Source organism: Hyperolius riggenbachi, chromosome 3 (assembly GCF_040937935.1).
Source record: "Hyperolius riggenbachi isolate aHypRig1 chromosome 3, aHypRig1.pri, whole genome shotgun sequence".
NCBI classification, from domain to species: domain Eukaryota; kingdom Metazoa; phylum Chordata; class Amphibia; order Anura; family Hyperoliidae; genus Hyperolius; species Hyperolius riggenbachi.
Window position 1 is genome coordinate 151628809 of NC_090648.1, and position 8091 is coordinate 151636899.

The following is an 8091-nucleotide window of genomic DNA, read 5'->3' on the forward strand; positions in this document are numbered from 1 at the left end:
GTTTAGGCAGGCATGCGTGTGCATACCGATACCTGTATTTTTAGGTACCCATGTTTGTTTTCTTACTCTATAGTACTATTTATTTTATAATGATAATAATATATGGTACATCAGTTGTAAAGCTATGACATTGAAAATTGATTTGAAATCCTTTTATTATTATCATAAAATGCAAAATTCCATTTTAGTTATTTATTTTCAGTCCTTTTATTGATACAATGAAGCAACCCTGGCTGAAAAGCAAAATAAACTATAGCATATTTTACAATGCTGACCCTGTGATCACTGTGATTGTCTCAACGTGATCACGGGGTCAGGAGGTAATGAAACTGTCTCCAGATTATTATTACATAGAATTCAGGTGTCTAGTGTCAACTGGGTTAGCAGTGGTGCTTGCACAGGATCATGGTGGGGGCATAAAAAGCAAACATGATTAAAGTTTACCTGAACCAAAGCTCAGGTCAACACGGCAATACGTACCTAAGAAGAGGGAAGCCTCTGGATCCTGTAGGGGCTTTTCACTGAGTCCTCTGGCCCCTCTGTTGCCGCTTGCGGAACCCACAAAGATGTCTAACAAGGGCTTGTTGGAAGTTTGATCAGAGCTATGGTCCTCTTCAAGCAGAACTATGGTTGTAATGCGCCTGAGCGAGTACTGCTGTGCCTGTGCCGTAAGACAGAGCCGCTTGTGCTGTGCAGAGGCGCAGCATGGCCGCATTTGTGCTTGAAGAATAGCATGGTCCGGATCTTCTTTGAGGTTGAGGAGGAACTAGGAAGTCTCTGCAGAATACAGAGTAGAGATGGCCCGAACCTCCGATTTTCGGTTCGCGAACTTCCGCGGAAGTTTTCGAACATGCACATTTTTGCGAACTGCAATAGACTTCAATGGGGAGGCAAACTTTGAAAACTAGAAACATTTATGCTGCCAACAAAAGTGATGGAAAAGATGTTTCAAGGGGTCTAACACCTGGAGAGGGGCATGGCGGAGTGGGATGCATGCCAAAACTCCCTGGGAAAAATCTGGATTTGACGCACAGCAGCATTTCAAGGGCAGAAATCACATTGCATGCTAAATTGCAGGCCTAAAGTGCTTTAATGAATCTTGCATGTGTATACATCAATCAAGTAGTGTAATTAGTGTACTGCTTCACATTGACAGACCAAACTCACTGTGTAGCGCACCACAAACAGCTGTTTGTGTAGTGATGGCCGTGCTGGACTGGTGTGCACCATGGCCAGAGTGCAGGCCATGGCGGTTTTCAAGCCCATATGGACGAGCTGAGGTAGCTGAATGACAGAACAACAGTGACTGAGTGTCCAGCTGATCAAATTTGGCCTGTCCACAATGAAGCAACAACCTTATTATCTATTTTCTTGGGTCAGGTGTGCCCCCCAACCCCAACACACTCATATAGCCATCAGTCATTGCTTCATTGTGATACGCAAGCCCCTTTACCGCGGCAAGATAATGATCACGAAGGGAAAATGACACATGTACATGCCTTTTGCTTTGTTGTTGCAGCTGCAGTGCAGACAGAAAAAATAGGCAGGCATGTACACGCACCTAGTGTTGGGCGAACACCTGGATGTTCGGGTTCGGGCCGAACAGGCCGAACATGGGCCAGATGTTCGGCATGTTCGGCCCGAACGCCGAACTTAATGGAAGTCAATGGGACCCCCGAACATGCCCATTTTGGGGGCCCTATGGGGTCGCAGGCATAAGGGGGGAGCATGCCCCGATCGCGGGGGGGGGGGGGTCGGAAATTCCCCCCACCCCCTCCGCTAGCGCTCCCCCCTCTGCCCGCTTTCCCATAAAAAAAGTTTAAGGCAAGTTAAATAGTACCTGGTGGCTGGCACTGGCAGTGGAGTGAGGAGGAGGAGGAGCCCGAGTAGCAGAGTGACGCGTTGAGGCCGGGCAGCGGGCGGTTCAGCGGTAGTACCCTTGTGGTACTTCCGCCCTTTCTCTGACCTCACGTCCTCTACGTGATGACGCATACGAGGGTACGCGTGACGCGTACCCTCGTATGCAGAGGACGTGAGGTCAGAGAAAGGGCGGAAGTACCACAAGGGTACTACCGCTGAACCGCCCGCTGCCCGGCCTCAACGCGTCACTCTGCTACTCGGACTCCTCCTCCTCCTCACTCCACTGCCAGTGCCAGCCACCAGGTACTATTTAACTTGCCTTAAACTTTTTTTATAGGGAAGCAGGCAGAGGGGGGAGCGCTAGCAGAGGGGGTGGGGGGAATTTCCGACCCCCCCCCCCCCCGCGATCGGGGCATGCTCCCCCCTTATGCCTGCGACCCCATAGGGGGGCCGTATTGCGGCATGTTCGGGCGAATAGGGCCCTGTTCTGCCGAACAGGGGCCCTGTTCGGCGGGCATTGAATAGTTCGGGAGAACCCGAACTAAAAAGGCCGAACACCATCAGGTGTTCGGCCGAACTCGAACATCACCCGAAAAGGGTGATGTTCTGCAGAACCCGAACAGTGGCGAACACTGTTCGCCCAACACTACACGCACCAGAAAAATTATTATAGCATCCGCTGCTAGCAGTGGCCTTAAAAATTCAGGAATCCGCCTGGAGTCCTGGTGGACCCTGTTGGTGGTGGCAGAGAAGACAGTCCAGTGGCCTGCAGGCAGAGATGCTGTGTGGGGACCGACTTAGTCTTGGGGCAGGCAGTCACACGGCGTGCAGGCAGAGATGCTGTGTGTGGGGACTGACTTAGTCTTCCTGCAGGCCTGAGCGTGCTTTGCAGACCAGGCATCCATGGTCAGATGGACCCTTGACCCAACGCTGTGTGCCAGAGATGTCACCACTTGCCTTTCAACATCACGGTACAGTTTAGGTATCACCTTTTTTGAGAAATAATTGTGGCCTGGTATCTTCCACTGCGGTGTGTGGCTTTGCTTTTGTTTGCTGCTTTTCCTCAGGTGGTCATCCCATTGCAGTTTGTGCTTTGTAATCATGTGCCTTTTTTAAGGTAGTTGTCCCTATGGGTTGGTCTTTCCATGGCTCAATTTTTGGTGGCAGAGAGTACAGATGGCATTGATCTCATCTGAGGCAGACACACAAAAATGTTTTCACACCGCTGAGCCCTGGGGTGATGGCAGTTTGGTGGTGGTGGCCAACTGAGTGTTAAGTGGGGTGCCAGAATCAGAGCAGGAGGAGGAAGATATGTCACGCTTCCGTGCGGAAGCTGAGAAAGATGAGGTGTTCTGTGTTAAATAGTCAACCACGTCCTGACAATATTGGGGGTTGATGGCACGTGCCTTCTTCTAAACAGTGTACTTTGGTCGAGGGCTGCATGAAATCACGACAGCGTGACCTCGAACAGACCTGCCAGGTGGCCTGCCTCCGGCTCTGTCTTTTGTTTTGTCCATATTGGGGGGGATGAAGTGAAAGGTATGCACTGACTTGACTAATACAATGTACGGTTACACAGATGCAGTAAACAGGTTGCAGTGACTGCTGGTACAACAATGTGCAGTTACACATGTGCAGTTAACAGGTATGCATGGACTGGTATATAAAATAGCGTTCGGTCACACAGGTGCAGTGAACAGGTATGCAGTGACTGCTGGTACAACAATGTGCGGTTACACAGGTGCAGTGAACAGGTTGCAGTGACTGGTATTACAAATGTGCAGCTGTCACACACACAGGTACCGTGAACAGGTGCAGCGACTGGTGGTGGCATATAAAACTGCATGTGCTCATGTAGGTATAGGTAGGTAGGTGCACTGAACAGTGAACAGGTGCAGTGATTGGGATTACAAATGTGCAGCTGCCTGTCACACGCACACACAGGTACCGTGAACAGGTGCAATGACTGGTGGTATTAACAATGCTTGTGCTCACATAGGTATAGGTAGGTAGGTGCACTGAAAAGTGAACAGGTGCAGTGATTGGGATTACAAATGTGCAGCTGCCTGTCACACACACACACAGGTACCATGAACAGGTGCAATGACTGGTGATATTAACAATGCTTGCGCTCACATAGGTATAGGTAAGTAGGTGCACTGAACAGTAAACAGGTGCAGTGATTGGGATTACAAATGTGCAGCTGCCTGTCACACACACAGGTAGTTACTCACTGAATGTGCTGGGCCTGGCAGTGGCACAGTAGGAATTACCCCCAAGGGGCCAAAGGCCAGCTACGACTGACTGACAGAGCTGTATATAATCCATGTGGGTCACACACACTAAATAAAAAAATATAGATCACAAGAACAAGATTAGCTCTCAAAAGAGCTGTTGAGGGGTGTTTTTTTTAGCAATAAGAATGATCAAGGAGAACGCTAACAAGCCTACATGACCCTAACTAAACTTTTCCTATGTGAGTCTGCAGCAGCTCTCCCTTCACTAATTACTGCAGGCACACGAGTGAGTCCAATGCCTGATGCTGCCTGCCTTTTATAAGGGGGGTGGGGCTCCAAGAGGGAGTGTAGCCTGATTGGCTACAATGTGCCTGCTGATTGTGATATAGAGGGTCAAAGTTGACCCTACTGATGCACTATGGGGGTGAATTGAACTTCCGGAAAAGTTTGCGGTTCTCCGCGATCGCGAACCCCGGAAGTTCGCCGGTGAACCATTCGGGCCATCTCTAATCCCGAGGCTTCCCTCTTTTTAGACAAGCATTTTCTTTTTGGCACAGGCTTCAGCTTGGGCACACTTTATATCTATGCCATGCCACTATAAGGCCTGGTTCACACTGGCATGGATGTAAAACTGATCCATGTAAAAACTGATCCGTGGAATGGATCTGTTTTTAAAGGCATCAGTTTTCCATCCCTGACCCTCCATTCCGTCGATCAAGAAAAATCGCTCCAGACCCAAACTTGCGGAACAGCCTGAACAAATTTGTTTGAAAGGGACCAATGTGAGTGGATCCAATGGTTAAAGGACCTCTGTTGCGAAAAGTCTTAAAATTTGAAATACACAAATAATAATTCCTTTTTTTTGTATAGCGCTTTTCTCCTGTCGGACTCAAAGCGCTTATGAGGCAGCCACTAGAGCGCACTCAGTAGGCAGTAGCAGTGTTAGGGAGTCTCGCCCAAAGAACTCCTTACTGTAAGGATCCGCTTGGCTGCCTGCGCAGGCAGGCAGCCTTTTGACCACTGTTCAGGTCTGCATTCTGCAGGTCTCTGGAAGAGAGACCTTTTGTCAGTATTGCAGCTTGCTGCTGAGGAATTTGCATACACTCATTATGCAAATCCCCTACCTGCCTCCTTTGATGACTGGCAGTATAAAGAGCTATGTTTCCCAGAGTCCTTTGCTGGTCATAAGGGTTAGTCCTGTGTAACTCGCCTGGAGTGTCAGCCTTGCTCATTGTTTGAATATTAGTTTAGAGTAATTCCTGGAACTGCACTAGGCAGATTCCCTAGTGCAGTTAGGATTGCATATCTGTTTTGTCTGTCTGTTGCGATTGTCCTGTCCCAGCGGTGGTCGACAGGAAGTCGTTCTGATCTTTGTTCTTGGAGTGTAGCTGGAGCAGCGGTTGCTACCAGCTATCTCATCTGATCTGTCTTGCCAGGATTGCACTCGCCTTGCGCTAGTGCTGTGGATCCGTCTGATCTCCATCTCTCTTTCTATACTTGGATCGCACTAGCCTCTTGCGCTAGTGCTGTGGATCCTTCTGTTCTGTCTTCCTGGAATGCACTAGCCTCTTGCGCTAGTGCTGTGGATCCTATCTCTCGCTTATTCCTGTTTTCGTGTATCTGTCTTGTCTGCTATGAACGCTTGCTGGAGGCTTGGTGAGGTAACCGTTAAGCAAGCGCTCGCGTCCTCTGTTTCATGTTTGTCTGTCGGTGGTTAGTTAGGCGTGCTTGTCTCTGTTGTGCTTACCACGCGGAGACCGCGCATAAACGCGTGCACTGTTGCGAATGAGTGGGGTGTTCGCATTTAGCTAGCGTTTGTTATTTTCCTTATCTTCTCATTGTATGATTTGCTGTGCTTTTACTACTCTCGTGCTCTGCCTTGCTGTAGCCTTGTGTCACCTCTGGCAATCGCCTCTCTCGCAATTGCGTTCCTGCTTCATATCTGCTGTTGTGTATGCACCGTCGCGGGTTGGCGACTAGTTTGGTGCACACACATACAATCTGTCCCTTTGCTCAATCTCATTCGCAATCGCTTCTCAGGCGATTGCGTTCTCACTCGGTTTCCTTTGTTGTGTGTCCGCCATCGCAGGTGGCGGCTAGATTGGTGGACATACATACATTCCTCATCTGTGCTTATTCGGTCTTGTGTCGCTGTTAGCAATCGCCATCTCTGGCGATTGCCTTCTCACTTTGTCTTCATGGTTGTGTGTTCATCGTCGCAGGGTGGCGACAAGTTTGGTGAACACGCATACCCTCTGTCGCTTTGATCTCTCTCTTTCAGGGCTATCTTGCCCTGCGTTTCTTCCCTTCGTGCAATTCCTGTCTTGCGTCTGTGGCAGGGCAGAGGAGCTGTTCCTCTGCACTCCACAGCTCCTCCTGCCGACAGGAATTTCCCTCTACAGGTGCATTGCACCTTTTGCTGGGTTCCCTCAAATTACACGCTTGTGGAGGATTTCCGCAGTGTCAGCGCACGTCTTGTGCGCTGATCACGGAGAGAATTCCACAATCGTTACATTATGACCAGCCAAACCAAAATTCCCAGTGTAGAGGGAATTTCCGATTTGTACGATTTGGTCGAGTATGGGTCCTGTGTCTTTAAGAGCTTTAAAAGCCTAAACTCAGAGACTAAAGCGGAATTTCTCTCTGAATGTGTGAGGTTTTGCCTGAATCCCACCTTTCAGATTACTGATCCGTCTACGTCGGCTCTTCAGTTTGCCTATGTGCTCTTAAAAGGCGATTTGTTCACCTGGGCGTACAATGTGTTAAAAGACAATTCTTGGAATGATAATCTGTATCAGTTTCTTGCAGTGATATTCTCTCACTGGTTTAAACTGCCTGGCTTACCACCTGCTCTGATTGAATGTGTAGCTGCTGATAAGTCAGCTGATCTTTCCCTTCCATGCAAAACCTTTCAGTATGACAATCAGTTCAATGTGTCGGTTGCCACTTCAGGTTTTAAACAGCAGACATGCAAAGTTGCAAAAAGGGAAAGACTAAAAAACGCAAGCATCTGAATAAAACACTCCCTATTGATGTTTGTAATGATGTTGCTCAGTCTCCGGGTTTTTTACCCCAATCCAAAGCTTTTGTGGATCCTTTAATAGGCAGAATTATTTTCTATATTAAAGGAGTCGCTTTGATCTCTCTCTTTCAGGGCTATCTTGCCCTGTGTTTCTTCCCTTCGTGCAATTCCTGTCTTGCGTCTGTGGCAGGGCAGAGGAGCTGTTCCTCTGCACTTCAAAGCTCCTCCTGCCAACAGGAATTTCCCTCTACAGGTGCATTGCACCTTTTGCTGGGTTCCCTCAAATTACACGCTTGTGGAGGATTTCCGCAGTGTCAGCGCACGTCTTGTGCGCTGATCACGGAGAGAATTCCACAATCGTTACACTTACTGAATAGGTGCTGGCTTACTGAACAGGCAGAGCCGAGATTCTAACCCAGGTCTCCTGTGTCAGAGGCAGAGCCCTTAACCATTACACTATCCAGTCACCGAATAAGAAGAATAAGAGGTATAAGAAGTATGTTTCTTCCAGAGTAAAATGAGCCATAAATTACTTTTCTCCTATATTGTTGTCACTTACAGTAAGTAGTAGAAATCTGACATTACTGACAGATTTTGGACTAGCCCATCTTCTCATGATTTTTCAAATAAACATTTCAGCCTTTTTTACCTCATCCTGTTCTGGTTTGCGGATCCTCCTTTGTACTTCCCATCTTCTCATGGGGAGTTCTCAGGGTTTTCTTTATTTTTAAAAGCACTTAGTGAATGGCAGTTGCTCTGTCCAACTGCCAAAAAAGTGTGCAGCGAGCAGGGAGGCTGGCCAGCATCTTTGTATTAATCATTTTCAGGGAATGTCTTTTTAAAAAATAAAGGCCATGCTCAGAATCCCATATGAAGAGATGGACTAGCCCAAAACCTGTCGGTAATGACAGATTTCTGCTACCTACTGTAAGTGACAGCAACATAGGAGAAAGTAATTTATGGCTCATTTTA

The 8091-nt window shown here is 48.1% G+C and overlaps 1 long non-coding RNA gene across 1 annotated transcript in view; it reads right to left on the minus strand.

The window, feature by feature from the left end:
- Nucleotides 1-7856, minus strand: part of LOC137561192 (uncharacterized) — a 50558-nt gene extending 42702 nt beyond the window's left edge. Inside the window, exon 1 of the long non-coding RNA XR_011029910.1 lies at nt 7769-7856. This is a non-coding gene — a long non-coding RNA (uncharacterized lncRNA). The remainder of the gene's footprint in view (nt 1-7768) is intronic.
- Between the last annotated feature and the right edge of the window lie 235 nt (nt 7857-8091).